This window comes from Ctenopharyngodon idella, chromosome 7 (assembly GCF_019924925.1).
Source record: "Ctenopharyngodon idella isolate HZGC_01 chromosome 7, HZGC01, whole genome shotgun sequence".
In the NCBI taxonomy this organism is placed as follows: domain Eukaryota; kingdom Metazoa; phylum Chordata; class Actinopteri; order Cypriniformes; family Xenocyprididae; genus Ctenopharyngodon; species Ctenopharyngodon idella.
The window spans coordinates 34,985,924-35,005,612 of NC_067226.1; the positions used below are offsets into that span (position 1 = coordinate 34,985,924).

General features: G+C 36.2%; 1 long non-coding RNA gene and 1 pseudogene across 1 annotated transcript; both read right to left on the reverse strand.

Moving 5' to 3' along the window:
* Positions 1-3,530: 3,530 nt before the first annotated feature.
* Positions 3,531-7,356, reverse strand: LOC127516174 (fucolectin-1-like; annotated as a pseudogene).
* Positions 7,357-10,706: 3,350 nt separating this feature from the next.
* On the reverse strand, positions 10,707-16,353 carry LOC127516181 (uncharacterized). The gene is made up of 3 exons (XR_007930945.1): positions 14,399-16,353; positions 13,513-13,765; positions 10,707-10,844 (listed from the first exon to the last, which is right to left on the reverse strand). It is a non-coding gene; the product is annotated as an uncharacterized LOC127516181 (long non-coding RNA).
* Positions 16,354-19,689: the final 3,336 nt, after the last annotated feature.

Below are 19,689 nucleotides of genomic sequence, written 5' to 3' on the forward strand. Positions count from 1 at the left end.
AGTGCACCCGCCTCCCATGCCGGAGACGCCGATTCGAAAAAGTAGAACCAAGGGGTTACATTGGTGCCATGACCCAGGTGGGAGTGAGGTTTAGGTGGGTGAGTGTAACGGAGGCCAGCTAGTAAGAGCTGTGTGGGGTAAACACAACTCTCTTGGCCTCAAGAGGTGCACTGACAACTGACTCTAGGGGCTGCAGGCTTTACCATCCTTGTTAGTGCACCCGCCTCCCATGCCAGAGACACCGGTTCAAATCCCGCTCGGAGCGGGGCGAGTAGAACCAAGAGGTTACACTTACGCTACTCCTACATCGCATCAGGGGTTACTCTTTTGGCGCAAGTCGACATGCGTACGGCTGTCTGCCGGAAGCTAGTTATTTTAGTTTTTCAAGTTTTGAATATGGATATTTTTCTTACACAAACACGTCGCTTCACTTCAGAAGGCCTTTATTAACCCACAGAGCTGTATGGATATCTTTTTATAATGGATGGATGTGCTTTTTTGGGATTCAAAATCTCATCCTCTATTCACTGCCATTATAAAGCTTGGAAGAACCACCAAAGCTTGGATACTGATATTTCTGGTTATATTTTAACCTCCAAACTGTTTATACAATGGTGTGAGGACCATCATCTCATCGTAAATACTAAGAAAACAGAAGAAATGATTTTTGACCCGGGACATGTGGGGGATCATTCTCCATTGCTGGTCCAGAACACTTGTATTGCCCAGGTTTATTCTTACAAATACTTGGGTGTACATATTGACTGTAATCTGTCTTGGAATATCCATGTGAGTTATGTATGTACTAGGATCCAACAGAGACTGTACTTCTTGCGAAGACTCAGGGTGTTTGGGGTTGGACAGAGAGTACTGATGTTATTTTATCATGCTGTGATTGAAAGTGTGTTACGCTATAGAATTGTAGCTTGGTTTGGTAACATATCAGTTAAGTTAAAATCACAAATAAACAGATTGGTTTTATGCAGCAATGAAAGTGATTCTCTTTGAGAAGGCCATAGTTAAACATGCAAATAAAATTCTAGCAGACCCCTCCCATGTCCTGTACCATGAATATGAACTACTCCCTTCAGGTAGACACTATAGGGTGCCAGTTAAATATAGGAAAAGATACCTGAATAGGTATAAGAATTCTTTCATTCCTTTATCAGTGAATCTTCTAAATTCAGGATGTAAGGCACACTGCCTTACATTGAGTAGTAGTGTCTGTATTGTTTTTGTTTGTTATTGTACTATAATTGTATGTTTTTATGTGGCAGCCTTTTGTCCAAGACAAACTTCCTTAGGGACCAATAAAGTAATCTTGAATCTTGAAGAGCCAGGACATTATTTAATATAACTCTGACTGTGTTCGTCTGAAAGAAGAAAGTCATGCACACCTAGGATGGCTTGAGGGTGAGTAAATCATGGGGTAATTATTTTTATTTTTGGTTGAACTATCCCTTTAAAGACATAAAAACAGGTTTTCACTGAGAGAAAAAAAAAAAAAAAAAAGATATATACACACACAACAAAAGTATTTTGCAGTTAAAAAAAAATCTAAACACAAGAAAAATTCACTTGTTTCAAGCTTAATCATGCTGAACTCATGAAAAAATCTGCTAGCAACAATAATAACTTAATGTTGATATTTGCTTGTAAGAAGCATGCTGTTATATGTGCTATTATTGTTAAAATAAAATAAAAAGAAAAATGTCTCATTAAATATGAATAAGACATTCTGTCTTCATAAAATATCTATCTACAGCTCAACCAACCAGATCAATGTTCCGAAAGCCGAAAGGAATAGTTATTTACTCACCATCATGTTGTCCTTCCGTTGTTAAATTATCCTTATGTCGTACATGAAAATGTCTTCTCGCAGCTCTTTTCCATTAATTGAGTTCGTGTTTCTATGTTCCTACAGACTGGGAGAGAAAAACAGTACGAGTGGAGGAGAAATCAAGTCAAAATGTTAATAAAAATTGTTAAATAAAAAAGTGAGTTCATAGAATAAGTATCTAAAAGGAATTAACAATATATATTATATATATTATGCAAGAAAGTATACTTACCATGATTGAGTTATAAATGTCAGTTCTGTTCTTCAGACAGAGCAGATACTGAAGATGCAAAAAAAAAAAAAAAAAAAAAAAAATCCAGTCTGATGGAAATGTCTTCAAAAGGAAGCGAAGAAAAATAAATGTAACTGGCTGTTTAAAAAAAGTTTAAACATTATTGATCCCTGGGGTGAAGTTAACTATATTGCACACATTGTTAGTTCATGAACTCTCTGACACATGATAGAAGGTTAAATTATGATAAATCTATGGCAAACAATTAAATTATAATCAGCGGTCATAGTCACACAGGGTCATGACAACCATGTTATTCAAAAATTGGCTCTACACTAAAGGAGAACTCTGTTAACAGTTTCACCATTTTGCAACCACATTATTTTCTTCATCAGGTTAACCTAAAATTTGAATTGAAATCATACAAACATTGCAAACCATGACAATGTACCCAAAATAGCTGACAATCTTTGAGATGATTCACAATAATGTGTTCAATCTACACTCAATTTATAACACATTTTTTTCTTAAGTATTTAGATTTTAGAATACATTTCATATAAAGTTGACTTTTTGTTTTTTAAAATATTATTCATAATTTTGAACTTGAGACCAACTCACTTCAAAAACAGACACTGCAAAAATTGTACTTTAAGCAAACAAACACAAGGTGAACAAAATATTTGTGTAAAATTATAATATTACTTTCCTTTAATGGATAAATTGTGATTTTGGGAGGAAAATTGTTACTAAAATATAATTATCAGTGCACATGAAATGTATCCTAAATTGTATCCTAGAGAGCTTTTTGGCAGCAAACCCACCAGATGGGTTTGGTGCACACATGGATAAAAAGTACCCCATGCCCACGGTTAAATATACTACTGGAGCTTTATTATTGTGGGACTATTTTTCTGCTGGAGGTCCTGGACTTCTTGTTCAGATACATCATGGATTCTATCAAATACCAACAGAAAGAAAAAAAAAAGAAAAAAAAAAAAAAATCAAAACCTGACCGCTTCTGCTAGAAATCCAATAATGGGCCGTGATTGGATCGTCCATCAGGACAAAGATCCAAAACAAACATCAAAACCAACACAAAAATGTGTCACTGAGCACAAAATGAAGCTTCTGCCATGACCATCCCAGTCCCCTGACCTGAACCCTATAGAAAATGAGTGGAGTGAACTGAAGAGAAGAAGCACCAACATGGAGCTGGGAATCTGAAGGATCTGTAGAGATTCTGCATGAAGGAATCGTCTCTGATCTCTTGTCAGGTGTTTTCCAAAAATTTGTGAAATTTGTGAATTTTTTTGAATGAAAGATCAAAATTATAAACAATGCAGATTTATTCACACAGCCACCTCTGCTTATATTTACTAAGGGTGCCAATATTTGTGGAGGGCACTGAAAGTTTAACAATTATTTTCATTATATTTATTACAATCTATCTCTATTTGTTGACAATACACAATTATACAAGATGTTTTATAGTTCTTTAGGATGTAAATAACAATAACAGGAAAGTAAGCAGAAGTGCTTTAAGAGTTTTTACATTGTAAACACATAATTATGAATTTCAGGCAATGTACTTAGATTCACTGTCTTTAATGAATGTGAATTCAGTGAATTAGTGACATAGCTGATTTCCAGAGAATTAATTTTCTTTACCACAACGACCTGTAAATAAAACATATTTGCTTTTTACATCTCATAATAATTTAATCATTCATATTTGTGCAGCTTATTTTAAAAGTTAGTTGTGAAAACAGACTCACGTTTATCAGCATTCACTTTCTGGATCACCTTTTTAGGAGCTTGAGACCATCGCAGTGTCACATCTGTGAATCCTCTATCAGCCAGAGCAGATTCCAACTGAAAATTCATACTGAAATGATTTAGACTGGAATATGGTGATAAACACAAGTCTTCATGTCTAAAAGAAGTTGTAAGATATCACAGCAAACCCTGCTTAAAACATTGTCATATTACTGATGAAGCAACTCTGAGGCAATATCAAGTTATCAGTAAATTTCTGTTTCTACATATGGAGAAATGGACAAAATTAATTAAATTAATGTAGGAAATAAATCTACAATTATACTGTGTATACAAAGAAATTTAACATTAATTTTAAAAACAGTCAAATTTTATTCGGGTAGATTCAGCAAAAACCATTTCAAAATAAATCAAATCAAAAACATTTCAACACTTGAAATGAAATGCAATAAAACCCTTAAATTGTCTTTGTGGACATTTTAAACGTTTTATTGCGTTTCATTTCAAGTGCATCTCACAAACTACAAAGAGACTACAAAGTCTCTTTTTCAAAAAGTCGGAAACCATTCGAGAGCTGCTGGTATTTTACAGTAATCATGAAAGTTGAATAAGTTTCTCTCACCTGTTTCAGAACATTTTCTCTCATTGAAGGGTCGGTCAAATCATTGCTGGAGTTAAACTGCATCTTTACAAATGATCTTTTTAAACAGGGACCTAAACAAAGATACATTCATACATGTAAATACATAGAACATCTACTTCAATTAAAGGGATAGTTCACCCCAAAATGAAATTTCTGTCATTAATTTACTCACCCTCCAAACCCGTAAGACTTTCGTTTATCTTTGGAAACACAAATGAAGATCTTTTTGATGAAATCTGAAGGCTTTCTGTCCCTCCGTTGAGAGCTATGCAACTGACACTTTGACGCTTCAAAAAGTTCATAAAGAGATCGTAAAACTAATCCATATGAACTGAGTGGTTTAGTCCATATTTTGTTAAGAGACTCGATCGCTTTATATGATGAACAGATTGAATTTAGGCCTTATTCACATATAAACACTGACCAGTGAACATAAACAGAGGCTCAACTGAACCTACTTGACACGCGAGAACAAACCTCTTGCGGAAGCTCAAACGTGCTGCGTAACATGAGAATGAACCTCATTAGTTCTTGCAAAAGCTCAAACATGCTGTGTAACACGAGAGTGAATTGGTTCATTGGTGCTCTCATGTCAAGCAAACATGCTTGAGCTTCTGTTTACCACAACTTATGTGTGAGCTGATGAATGTTTATATGCGAATATAAGCCTAAATTCAATTATATAAAGCAATTGTGTCTCTTCAAAAAAAAAAAAAAAAAAAAAAAAAATTGTAATAAACCACTCAATTCATATGGATTAGTTTTACGATCTCTTTATGAACTTTAAGCGTCAAAGTCATAGTTGCATAGCTGTCAATGGAGGGACAGAGAACTCTCAAATTTCATCAAAAAGATCTACATTTGTGTTTCGAAGATGACCAAAAGTCTTTGGATCACAAGTTTGGATTGTACACATGATTTACTTGAGCTTGCAAATATTAAAACATATCCATGCTCCTCACTGCATCTCGTTGACAACATATATGATGTATGTGAAGACATTATTATTATTATTATTATTATTATCTTATATTATAAAGCAATATGACTGATGCACCTTCTCCAAAGACCTTCATCTCACAAAGAGTGAGTATCTTGTTGTCTCCAGGAATGATCAGATTCACATAACGTCCCTCCATCCCATTACATGAGTAGCTGTAGGACTCTGCCTGCTGGAATAGCAGGAATAACATCACATCTACAGACAGAGAGAGAAACTTATTAAGGATATAAAGATACTGTCATATTATCTTCAGATTCACATTAATTCTTCCATTTGTGCTTAATGTCTCACATTCTTTCAAACTCAAGAGTCTCACATGGGATTGTTGTTGCCGTTGTTCTCCAAAGAGTTTCCAATGCGAATCTCTGCGCCGTTTATTCGTTCTGCACAGCAGTCTAGTCTGTTAGTAATGACCACCATACTAACTTGGTAAATATGACGCAGATCCAGTCTCCACCATGGGTTAGCCTCATTAAGGGTTGATGAGCATCCCGTGTACAACTGCTGGAGACCTCGATCAACGGCTTTTTCAGCAAACCAGTCCCCAGATGTTGACGACTGTGTAGCAGATCCATCTACTGCTAGATTTTCTAGAAAATTTAAGACAAAAATATATATGTCACACTTGGCTGGTTGGTTAATCCAGAAGGATGAGGCTTGAAGATCAGTTCAATCATACTTTCAAAGAAACTAAGAAACAAACAGGGATAATCCAAAAACCAAATGAAGATATCCATCAGGTAGAAATATTAACACAAGACAAAGAACAGAAGCTAAATGAGGATATAAACACACAGTCAAACAAAGGAGCAAGCAAGATAATTAACAAGGTGATGAACAAGGCACAGGTGAATGGGATGAACCAATGAAACACATGGGGAAAACTAGGTCAAATGGAAAACACAGAAGACAAATCCAAAAACACAAGCAAAACACACATATCCCCTGACAGTATGACAGTATATATATATATATATATATGTGTATACATACATCTCCATCTTCAATAAGACTCATTTGGAATTAAAAGTGTTTCGATTATTGCTGGGAAATTGAATATGTTGATTTATGCGTTTGATGTGGACTCTTTAACGTGTTAAAAAATGAATGCAATGAATGCATTTTTTACTTCCTATACTGATTTTTCCAAATTCCTGAGGTTAGCATTAAACAAACACCACTCTTCTTCACAAGCATACATCTGTCAGAATAATCTGTACGTAAGAGATTATTAAAGCACGAATACTGTCATACTGGTTTGGAAGGACATGAGCATGAATAAAGTATGATCATTTTCAGGTTTGGTGAACTATCCTTTTAAAGCAAGATTTAACTATGGCATGAATTACCTGCCAAATACCCATAAACTTCAACCTCACAAAGAGAAAGAACCTTCTGATCTCCAGGAATATAAACATTCACATAACGTCCCTCCATCCCATCACATGAGTAGCTGTAGGACTCTCCTGCTGGAATAGCAGGAATAACAGCACATCTACAGACAGAGAGAGAAACTGATGAAGGAGATAAAGATACTGTTGTATATTCACATTCACATTTGTACTCAAGCTCTCACATTCTTTCAAACTCAAGAGTCTCACATGGGATTGTTGTTGCCGTTGTTCTCCAAAGAGTTTCCAATGCGAATCTCCGCTCCGCTTATTTGTTCTGCACAGCAGTCATCTCTGTTTGTGACAACCACTTCACTAACTCTGTAAATATCACGCAGATCCAGCCTCCACCATGGGTTAGTCTCATTAAGGGTTGAGGAGCATCCTGTATTCAACTGCTGGAGACCTCGATTACTGTCAATGGCCTTTTCTGCAGACCAACTCCCAGAAGATGTTGACGACTGTGTTGCAGCTCCTCCTACTGCCCGATTTCCTGACAAATTAATAAAAACCTGTTGTGACCCATCTATATGCACAATTTAAACAAGCGTGTGCATGAATAAGATGCAGCTTATTTCTGCCATGGAATAAAAAGAAAAAAGTCAGAATTGTGAGATGTTAACTCAAAATTGTGAGATATAAAATCCCAATATGGAACTGTTCTGGGCAAAACTCCCTGCTCATTCAAGCAGCCATGCCTGGACAGAGCAGGGAGCGCAGCAATACATTTCCCCCAAAACAAACCATCCCCCAACTGTAATAAATGATAAAGGTAAATGAGCAGCCTTAAGCGAGCGTGATTAATAGGAACGGCTGTGAATTACGCATAGCATCCTAAACGATCCAGCTGGAGGTGGTATGATTCTTGCAACAAGCATGTTGCTAATCGCATAGCAACAACCGTGTTGCCAATTGAGTATCGTGCACCTTGGCAGCAAACATGCTGCCAAAACACGAATCAGCAATAGTAACAATGTCCCTGAGCCCGGATGAGCCTTTATTGCAACAAGCATGTTGCAAACCTAATTCGGATGGGCTTTTTCTTCTCTAATGGGGAAGCTTACACCCCTAGCGGCAGCAAATCTGATATAACAAGCATGTTGAAAATCAGACTAGTTTTAAACTAGTGGCAATCTGGTCAGGGAAGCATACACCCGTTGCCTAATTCATAAAATAATAATAAGACAGAGCGTTTTTCCAATAGTAACTATAGCTTTAAGAACAGCGTGTTCTCAATAGCAACTATAGCTTCAAGACCGAGTGTTTTTTCAATAGTAACTATAGCTTTAAGAACAGCGTGTTCCCAATAGCAACTATAGCTTTAAGACCGTGCATTTTTCCAATAGTAACTATAGCTTTAAGAACGAGAGTTTTTCCAATGCACTATAGCTTTAAGAACGAGCATGTTTACTGTGCTGCGCCACACTAGAATAATCTGTTTGCACCAAAAATCTTTGTTTTCCTGTCTCTACCGCAAAGCTGCTTGAATCTGCGATGTATAGCGTTATACAAAGGCAAGTCGACCAGCATGTATAGCACGTTGCTATACAAACGAAGCGACCCGACCAGCTTGTGCAGCGATCGAACCAGTTGCCAATGACAACAGATAAGTAACGCACATTGTCAATACGTTCACAAAAGCTTAGCACAAACATTTTTCTAAGAATGACAAGAAGCCTAGCAACACGGATAGCCTTAGAAGCCTTAGGAAATCACATTATGAAATAAATGTTTTTCTCAAAAACACATTGGCCACAATTATTCGCACTCCCAGAATTTTTTATGAGTAAAACATCTCTGAAGTATATTCCCATTCATATTTACATTTTTTTAACACACCAGGGTGATCATGAACATGAAATTGTCCAGCCATCACTTCCTGTTCCACAGGAGTATAAACATGAGGAAACACAAAGGCCAAATTCCCTTAATCATTCATCACAATGAGTAAAACCAAAGTATATAGTTCTGATGTGCAGCAAAAGATTGTTGAGCTTCACAAAATAGAAAGTGGCGGTAAGAAAAGCATTGAAAATCCCCAATTCCACTATCAGAGCAATAATTGAGAAGTTCCAGTCAACTAAAGATGTTACAAATCTTCCTGGAAGAGGACGTGTGTCTAAATGGTCCTAATGCACGGTGAGGAGGAAAGTTTGAGTGGCCAAAGACTCTCCAAGGATCACAGCTGGAGAACTGCAGAGATTAGTTGAGTCTTGAGTTTCAGAAAGCCTAAAAAAAATTATCAAACAGCACCTACATCACCAAAAGTTGTTTAAGAGGGTTTCAAGAAAAATCCTCTGCTCTCATCCAGAAACAATCTCCAGCATATTCAGTTGTCAGACAAGACTGGAACTTCAAAAGGGACTGGCTTCTATGGTCAGATGAAACAAAAGAGCTTTTTGGCAGCAAACCCACCAGATGGGTTTGGTGCACACATGGATAAAAAGTACCCCATGCCCACGGTTAAATATACTGCTGGATCTGTAATGTTGTGGGAAAACATGTATTTCTTAATGTGATTTTCCCCCCACTTTCAATTATTTTCCTTCAATGAAAGGTTAGATTTTTGCTAATTTTATGAATTAAAGATCAAAAGGATAAACAATGCAGATTTAATTTTACAGTCATTTTTGATCATATTTACTAAGGGTGCCAATAATTCTGACCACAACTGTATATATATATATATATATATATATATATATATATATATATATATATATATATATATATGTGTGTGTGTGTGTGTGTGTGTATAAATGAATTGCAAGATGAAAACTCAGATTTAGAAAAAAGTAAAAATTACAATACTGTATGTAAACTTGCATTTATAAATTTATTACTTACAAATGCTAGATATAAACTCACAATTGTGAGATAAATAGTCACAATTACCTTTTTTATATTAATAATAATAATAATAATAAACTTCCATAGATTTGAGAACAACAGTGGAGAGAGAGAATATTAGTGAAAAACAACCTGATGTGAAGTGCACCATTTCTGCACCAAATACAATGACGTTGTGTCCAATGTTGTCCTTCTCAACTACTTTCACAATAATTAGAGGCCCCTACCTCATTACACCATCAGTACTTTAAGAAACACAAAATCTCAAACAGGGACATTTATGCCCCTATAGCTTGAATTTTAGGGACATTCTAACTGCATTCTATAGGCTCCATCACGTAGTGAGTTGTTTCCCTGCACCATGTTCGTCGTCAATCGACTGTATGAAATGTCACATGATCTACTTAGGTCTGGGGGCGGGGCAAGTGTGTTAAATGTGTTAATTTCAACACATTATTTTTCACTGTGATTAATTAATCTAATTTACACATTAAATCGACAGCCCAAATTGAAATATTTCATTAGCTCATTGAACAAAGCTTACTCAAGGAAAAACAGTTCCTGGCAACTAGCTTTGAGCCAAGACAAATGAACAAGTTCAAAGACGGACATCTACCACTTATTACACAGCTTTTCACAACATAATGATGATGGGGATGTAAAATATATATTTAAAAGGAAAGCATTTTAAAAATCTTACACATTTATTACCATTAACGTACAAAACAAGCGTTCTGGCAACAAGACAAAAACTATAGCAATATTAACATAGGCCTACCGAAATTCCTCCGATTTCATTTAAAATACAGTCGAAAATTGAGAAGCAAGATGGGAGCAGCTGTGTTCGAATGAAACGAGAGAGACATGAACAAAAACCTCGGAATGACGCAACTTAGACCTCGGAATCAAGCATTTCAGAGAGGTGCGTAATAAAAAGTATTGCATTAAATATTGAATTACCTGCCAAATACCCGTAGACTCCAACTTCACAAAGAGTAAGAATCTTCTCATCTCCAGGAATATGAACAACCATGTAACGTCCCTCCATCCCGCCGCATGAGAAAGTGGCCGTGGCACTGGCTGCAAGAGTAGAAATTACACCACATCTACGGACACAGAGATCATCTGTTATTAGGGTCACACTTTAGTTGTCCAGAGTTGTTAGAGTCCAATTCTCACTATTAACTATATGACTTTTGCCTCAATAAACTCCTAATTAAGTTTAGATATTGGGTAAGGTTAAAGGGTTAGTTCACCCAAAAATTAAATGATACCATAATTTACTCACCCTCAAGCCATCCTAGGTGTATATGACTTTCTTCTTTCAGATGAACACAATCAGAGTTACTGTGCTCAGCGTAAATGACCCCCTTTAAACAATATCTCAATGAACACAAAAACAATTTCCAAAATGTTGACAAGACTAAGTTTAATATAACATCTATTTAACTTATAACATGAAAGTAAGGTTAATAATATAACTTAGATTACACATTTTTCAGTTTTACTCAAATTAGGGTGATGCAAAAATGAGTACACCCCACAACAAAAACTACTACATCTAGTACTTTGTATGGCCTCCATGATTTTTAATGACAGCACCAAGTCTTCTAGGCATGGAATGAACAAGTTGGCAACATCTATCTTTTTCCATTCTTCAAGAATGACCTCTTTTAGAGACTGGATGCTGGATGGAGAGTGATGCTCAACTTGTCTCTTCAGAATTCCCCATAGGTGTTCGATTGGGTTCAGATCAGGAGCCACTGAGTCACTTTCACCCTGTTCTTCTTCAGAAATCCAACAGTGGCCTTAGATGTGTGTTTAGGATCATTGTCATGTTAGAAAAGTGCACGACGTATAGTATAGAGCAGTACATCTGTGAATTCATGATGCCATCAATTAAATGCAGCTCAATAAGGACACTGCCACCACCATGTTTCACTGTAGGCACCATGCATTTTTCTTTGTATTCCTCATCTTTGCGACTCCATACAGTTTTGAAGCCATCAGTTCCAAAAACATTTATCTTGGTCTCATCACTCCAGAGTATAGAGTCCCAGTAGTCTTCATCTTTGTCAGCATGGGCCCTGGCAAACTCTAGACGGGCTTTTTTGTGCCTGGGCTTGAGGAGAGGCTTCTTTCGTGGACGTCACCCATGCACGCCATTCCTCTGCAGTGTACGCCGTATTGTGTCACGGGAAATAGTCACCCCAGTTTGGCTTTCTACTTCTTTAGATAACTGCAGTGAACTTGCATGCCAATTTTCTTCAACCCTTCTCATCGGAAGACGCTCCTGTCGAGGTGTTAACTTCTGTGGACGACCTGGACGTCTCTGTGAGATGGTTGCAGTTCCATCTTTTTTAAATTTTTGTACCACTTTTGCTACAGTATCCTGACTGATAAGTAAAGCTTTGCTGATCTTCTTGTAGCCTTCACCTTTCTGGTGTAAAAAAAATGATTTTCTTTCTCAGGTCTTGTGACATTTCTCTTCCATGTGGTGCCATTGCTGACAGCATGAAATGGAAAGGGGTTTTGACACCCTTTTATAGTCAACTGTCTGCTGGATACCTGTGTAATGAATAATTACACTCACCTGTGGTTGAATTCTTGTTAAATTAGACATTTGTAGTCTAAAATTTTGCTTTGCTCCAGAGACTTTCAGTGGGTGTACTCATTTTTGCATCACCCTAATTTGAGTAAAACTGAAAATGTTCTTCTCTAAGTTACATTATTAACCTTACTTTCATGTTCTAAGTTAAACAGATGTTATATAAAACTTAGTCTTGTCAACATTTTAGAAATTGCTTTTGTGTTCACTGAGATATTGTTTAAAATGTCACTTTTCAAAAAGGGGGTGTACTCATTTATGCTGAGCACTGTATATTAAAATAATATTCTGGCTCTTCCAAGCTTTATAATGGGAGTGAATAGTGAATAGATTTTGAAACCCAAAAAAGTGCATCCAAAAATAATCCATACGGCTCCAGGGGGTTAATAAAGGCCTTCTGAAGTGAAGTGATGTGTTTTTGTAAGAAAAATATCCATATTTATAAACTAGAATCACTGGCTTCCTTATGTAAGTCGATTCCGGCAGACCTGACCAGAAGCGCAGAGGATAGAGCAAAACAAAACACCGGTCACAAATTAGAAGTCTAAAACAAATGAAAAATGTTAGAGGAGCTTAAGTTTGTTGCCCAGCCTTATTAGTTTGAACCGCAAGAGGTGTCTACTCTCACCTAAGCTTACGCTACTCCTACATCCTACATCATGTGTCAAGTCAGAGGTCACTCTTCTGCTGGAACTCGACTTGCATATGACCGCTGCCGGAAGCCAATGATTATAGTTTACAAAGTTTTAAATATGGATATTTGTCTTACAAAAACACATTGCTTCGCTTCGCTTCAGAAGGTCTTATTAACCCCCTGGAGTCATATGGATGACTTTTATGATGGATGGGTGTGCTTTTTTGGCCTTCAAAATCTTGAGCCCCATTCACTCCCATTATGAAGCCTGGAAGAGCCAGAATATTTTTAATATAACACTGATTGTGTTTGACTGAAAGAAGAAAGTTATGTACACATAGGATGGCTTGAGGGTGAGTAAATTATGGGATAATTTTCATCTTTGGGTGAACTAACCCTTCAAGGGATATAGAATATGGTCATGCAGAAAAAGTCATTAATACAGTATTTTACTTTAAAAGTACTAATAGCCAATATCCTAGTTATCGGTTTCTGTTCATCTGCAGCCACATTAATCAAAAGAAAGCCTCACATGGGGTTGTTGTAGATGTCAAGGAAGTTCCCGATGCGAATCACTGCCCCATTTATCCTCGATTCATGGCTCGGTCTGTTAGTGATGGTCACTCTGTTCACTCTGTATACCTTCAGTAGATCCACTCTCCACCACGGGTCAGTCTCTGTGTTAGTGTGGGCCCAGGTGGTGAGCAAACCATCAATAGCATCTGTAGGTACCCAGTTTCCATAATTTGACGACTGACTAGTTTTGCCCCAAAGTGCTGCGTTCTCTGGAAAATGTTTCAAGGACAAAGAGAAAGTTGTCACCATCGACAATTAGGTCTCACTGAGGATTTTTAAAGCATCTTACCAAACTATGACAGAACTCAATGCATACATCAAGGCAGCATTTGAAGAGGATGAGACTGACTGCATGAAATTCTGGAGTAGGCATTATGAAGGACTTCCCAAAGCTATACAATTTGGGCATGGGGGTCTTGGCAGTACCTGCAACCAGTGCACCAGTTGAGAGGGTGTTCAGCCATGGAGGCTTTATCATGTGGCCCAATCGCAGTAGACTCACAGCAAACACCCTGTCAAATCTGATATTTTTGAGGTGCAATTCTGTTTTCCAGTAGTCACTATTCAGTATCCCTGGTTTTCCAAAGATCACAAGTTTTCTCTCTATAAAACAACTTTGTAAATAGCATTTTTGAGTACGAGACTTTTTTCAATAAGGCATGAAATGACTTGAGACTTGACTCGGACTCTAGCTGAAAGACTTGTGAACATCTCTGTATCAAACTGCCTCAGAGCTTAATTTCAGAGCTACATTTCTAAGTGCTTTTATATTTGCCAGATCGAACAGACAAAACACGAGTAAAGTTTGAAAAAAAATATATATATATATATATTATTCTTACCTTCTTGTCCATTTGCCATTTCCTCAATCAATAAAAACCCTGTGGAATCAGGATTCAAGAGAGTATCAGAGAACCAGGTTTTGTTGAATCACATTCAGATTTGCATTTTTTATTTAATTTACTTTGATATTGTCACTAACAAAATATCATCTGAATGATAATGGAAACATAAAACATCGATCTGTATAATGAGCATGTTGGAGGAAACTGATAAACTAATAACAATCTGCAACCAACAGAATATTGTAATCTAAAGTGGGATGAGGAATCACTACCAGACATTCTTGACAAACACAGACTACCATTCAAACCATTTACATATACAAATGAGCATCTATTTAACATAAGATTTGTTTGGTAAAGTAGAGCTAAAAAAAAAAAAAAAAAAAACTGAAAAGTCACTCGGGCTATAATGTTACAAAAGATTCTATTTCAAATAAATGCTGTTCTTTTGAACTTTCTATTCATAAAAGAACCTTTAAAAAATGTATCACATTTTACACAACAATATGAAGCTGCACAGCTGTTTTCAACATTGATAATAATCATAAATGTTTCTTGAGCAGCAAATCATCATATTAGAATGATTTCTGAAGGATCATGTGACACTGAAGACTGGAGTAATGATGCTGAAAATTCAGCTTTGATCACAGGAATAAATTACAGTTGAATATTCACATAGAAAACAGCTATTTTTAATTGTAATAATATTTCACAATATTATTTGCTTTTGTATTATAAAACATACATACATCACAAGTACATAATGCAAACCATGATAAAAAAAAAAAAAGTGTGGTTAAAAAAAAAACGACTTTATTATAGATAAGCATGAATGTATGAAACAGCATATTTGTTTGGCAAGAAATTCACACATTACAATATGTTATAAACCCACAGTAGAGAGAGATGAGTGTAAACTAAACTAGAAACAGCAACATTTCCAAACAAAGGGGAAGATTGCAGAAACCTCAGCTAATATTAGTGTGAATCTAGTAAAATAGCAGATGTATGTTGTACTTTACCCAGTAAGATCCACAGGCACTTGAAGAGCTTCTTCATGGTTGATTAAAGGCGTCTGTCTTTCTTTTAGGGATGGAGAGTGTGAGTTTTATATGGTTTTATGGAGGACGACCCATTTAAATGTGCATTGCATGATCAACCGTGTCTCTCCTCCCTTCTGTCACACTCGCCTGTCTCTCGTGTTTCAAACAAACACACTGTATATATGTTTACCTTGTCCCAATGTCTATTGGATCAATGTGAATTTTCTGCACAGTTGTTATTGCATACAGCTTTATTTTCATGTAGGTTTCATGAACCTGTAAAATAAAGAATTGCAGCACACATATTGTGTTCAGCACAGATTTTCGGGTGTTTGAGCGTCACGTGCAACTCCTGTCAGTTTACAGAGCTCACAAATGATGTGCAACACAAACAAACAGACATATCACAGACAAACAAATAAGCGTCAAATAAGCAGCTGTAGACTATACCGCCGGCACGTACGATACCACGACGGCACTTATAGGTGATCATGCTTTTTCTGTTTCTGAACTTAACTTTGGACATCAGAGCTTATCCATCTCGTTTTTTTTTTTTTTGTTTTTTTTTTAAGTTGGCAGCCAGCACCAGCATTTTTGATCATTTTCACAAAAATTTCATGGCCCCCTAGAATATTCTGTTGCATGAATATCTGACCATGCAGTATATCAAAAGAAAGAGCAGAGCCTCTGCAAAAAATAGCTTCATGAATTTATCAACTCTTGAACGTGAGTAAGTTTCATTAAAAAATGAACATGAACACCCCCAAAGCTTTACAGTTGTGTCCTCTTCATGGGTTGAACATTTCATTCACTAATGTTAGGCAGCTGTTTGGCTGTTTGTTTAAAATGTATGTTTTATACACTTTTAAAATGGACTTCAACTGCAATGTTTCTGTGATTCCCGCTGACTCTGAATCTGCTGGCCTGCCAACCTGACAGTGTTTGGTTTCTGCGGACAAAGTGATGGGAGGATTTTGTGGCGTGGTGTCCGTGGTCATCGAATGTTCCTGTTTGCTGTTAAAGTTCCTGGAGTTTGCACTCATCTGGACTGCATGGCATTGGAAATGCAGTTTGACGAGGGTTGCTCGGTCGGTGTCTCCACTCCATTAGGGGCTTATCACTTACTCACTTCATTTCTACTCAATTTTGCTCATTCTCTTTAGACTGCTAGTCAGACATTAGTATATTTTCACTCCAGACTACGCATCCGACTCAGATTCCATGATTACCTGTGGTATTTGATGTGTATATTGTATGGTTTCTTGTATTCATCCTGTTTTTTATGTATTTTTATGTATATGAATTATAATTAAACTTATTATTACTATTATTTATATGCCGTTTAATGATTGCATTATTTTACATGTCCATAAGAAGTGATTCTCGCTTGTTTCTGCTTCTTCTTCAGCTGTGTCTTGATCCAGAGATTCTGTACTCTTTCAGAAGATGCGTAATAGACCCCAATAGCAAATTGTATTCTAAGAGATTCTGTGTACAGGTTTTTGGTCCAGTAATTAATATTTCTGTCTTATCTCAATTTCTGGTCATCTACTATTTTACATCTTTAAACACACTCTGTCAACTTGAATAATTTAGAGATTTCATATGGTTGTGATTAAATGTATAACCAAGTATCATCAGCATAACAATGAAAACTAATCCCAAGCTTTTTTTTTTTTTAACAATATTACCAAGGCAGCATGCATATTGAAAATAGCAGAGGGCCTAACACAGATCCTTGCAGCACTCCATGCTTTACTGGTGTTAAATTAGATAATTCCCCATTTACATAAACAAAATGGTAATGCTCAGTAGGCCTGGGCGATAAAACGGTATCGATATTTATCGACGGTACATCTTAATCGATAACGGTAGAAAAAATGTTCAATATAAGTCGATATAGTTTCACTTAAATGATGCGCTACGAGTGACAGCAAACAAGCTGCTGTGAGGTTCAGTAGCGCAATCGCCACATGAAATCAGAACACACAAACATATGAAAATAAGTGCTTTACCTGCCGGTGACGAGGAGATTGTGAATAAAACAGGACATATCAGCTCGTCAGTGTGGCAGTTTCATGGTTTCCTCACGTCTTACAGTTGATCTACTTCAAAGTTCGTCTTGAGAGAGCAGTTGTCATGTCGGTATTAACAGCTGCACACACAGTATCTTTATTTCTGTGCTACAAATATTCAGGTTATCAAAGAAGTACTGAGATAAGAGTTTATAGTTCAGATAAAACACTAATATCTATGTTATCGATCAAAATAGAGCAAATCAGCTTTTGAAAGAAACTTGAACGCGCTGAAAATGACGCATTTATCTATTACATTTTCACCACCAGGTGGCGACAAGTGACTGTTAAAAAAAAAAAAAAAAAAAAAAAAAAAAATGTATTTGACGTTGAATCTTCATTCAATAGATTCTTTTAAATACACCGATTCATCCAGTAATGAAACAAGAGTATTTATGGGCGTGTCATTGAATCATACATCCAAATATATTTAAAATTTTTAAAATAGACTGCAGCAATTAATATTTTGTCAGAACCTCTAGTAAATTATGTTATTTCGTTTAGTTGTCACTCAGAATTGTGATCTCGGTTTGAAACAAACAAATAAGTTTCTCAATTTATCCAGATTTGTGCAGCTCTAAGCTTCTTTAACACTTATTTATTTAATCTTCATATAAAATATAAAAAAAAAAAATGGATTTGTTTACATTTTATTTTGCTTTGTTTTAAAAAATTATTTGTTTGCCTTAATTAAAATGCATTGGTTAAATTCAAACATTTTTTTTTTTTTTCTAAAATATTTTCAATAATTATCGATACCGATCAATATCGTGATAATTTTTTTAGCTGTATCGCCCAGCCCTAATAATGCTCAGATTGATAGTGTCATGTAGGCTATTCCCTGTGTGTCCGTGGACTCTTTTATTTCCTATCTTGTGCCATGCTTAGTTTTTCAGAATAAATAAAGTGGAGCATATTATAAGACAACGAACCTGATTAAACAGAACGACTCACACGAGAGGTTTGAAGCCTATACAAAAAGCGTGCATAACCAGCGGCAGAATCTCAAGTCTCCGTCAGGCGTTAAATTCAAACACCACATCCCGAACAAACAGCGGCTTGCCCACTTATGCGCTGTTCTCTGTCCATCCACGCGAGATCCTGTTCACCTCATTACAGCCAAAGCCACTGAAAGGCAAGCCTTGAACCTTTAGCCAAAAAAAGCGTAATGGCTAACGCTCCGGTAATACGCAGGGAAGGAGCTTTGAACGGTGTTCTGAAATATTCAGTGTCTGAGATTTTCGGTGACACTGGGCGGAGCTTACATGAATATTCACGAGTTTCCTGTTTCATGTTAAAGCGCCACTGAAAATAGTGCACGCTCCTCGGCTTATTAAAGGTAATTAGATAGCTATGTATCAGCGTTAAATGAAGTAAAGCTTATTCTAACTGTTATTGATGCACAATAGTTTATATGTATGCTTTATTGTGTTATGTCGTGTCATGTGCTAGCTGTGTTTGACATGAACACAGCCAGAGGTGTCGTTAAGATGTGCTGCAAAGGCTGGTATCACTGGGATCACATGATCAGACCAAACTTTCATTTGTCTGGGATCCCAAGACCTTGAGTAAAGTGTGTTAATGTGTGTGTGTTTAAATAAAAGTGTTTTGGCTAATTATATGTTATATATGTGGTGACTTCTCATTTGTGAATAAAATTTCAACACAGAATCAGTTGCTCTTTTTTTTTTTTTTTTTTTTTTTTCAAAATAAAACTACTCACAAATAAACGTCATTGAAATTTAAACATTTTAATTGTTATGGAAAGCTTGTAGAATATAGAACTAAAACATTTCATTGTGAATATACTGCAGGTTTGCGCATTTCACAACTTAATTCCATATAGTTCCATATCACCACTGTGTTAAATTGAATCCTGATTCACAGTTTTTTTTCACATTTTAAATGTTTTGTCAACTAAATGCATCATTTTGTGGGGGAAAAGACTGAGAATGTTTCCTAATAATATGAAAAAAATATCACTTCATCTTAGGATTTAATAAAGTCGCTTTGAAATTATTTACCAACTGAGCAAGCAATGACAGAACAATTACAGCACTGTGTATATGTCCAATTACCCCCATAATAATAATAATAATCCTCATACTTTTGCCAATTATGTCTTCTCCATATAAACATTTGTAAATAAAACACCCCTTTGTAACTTTTA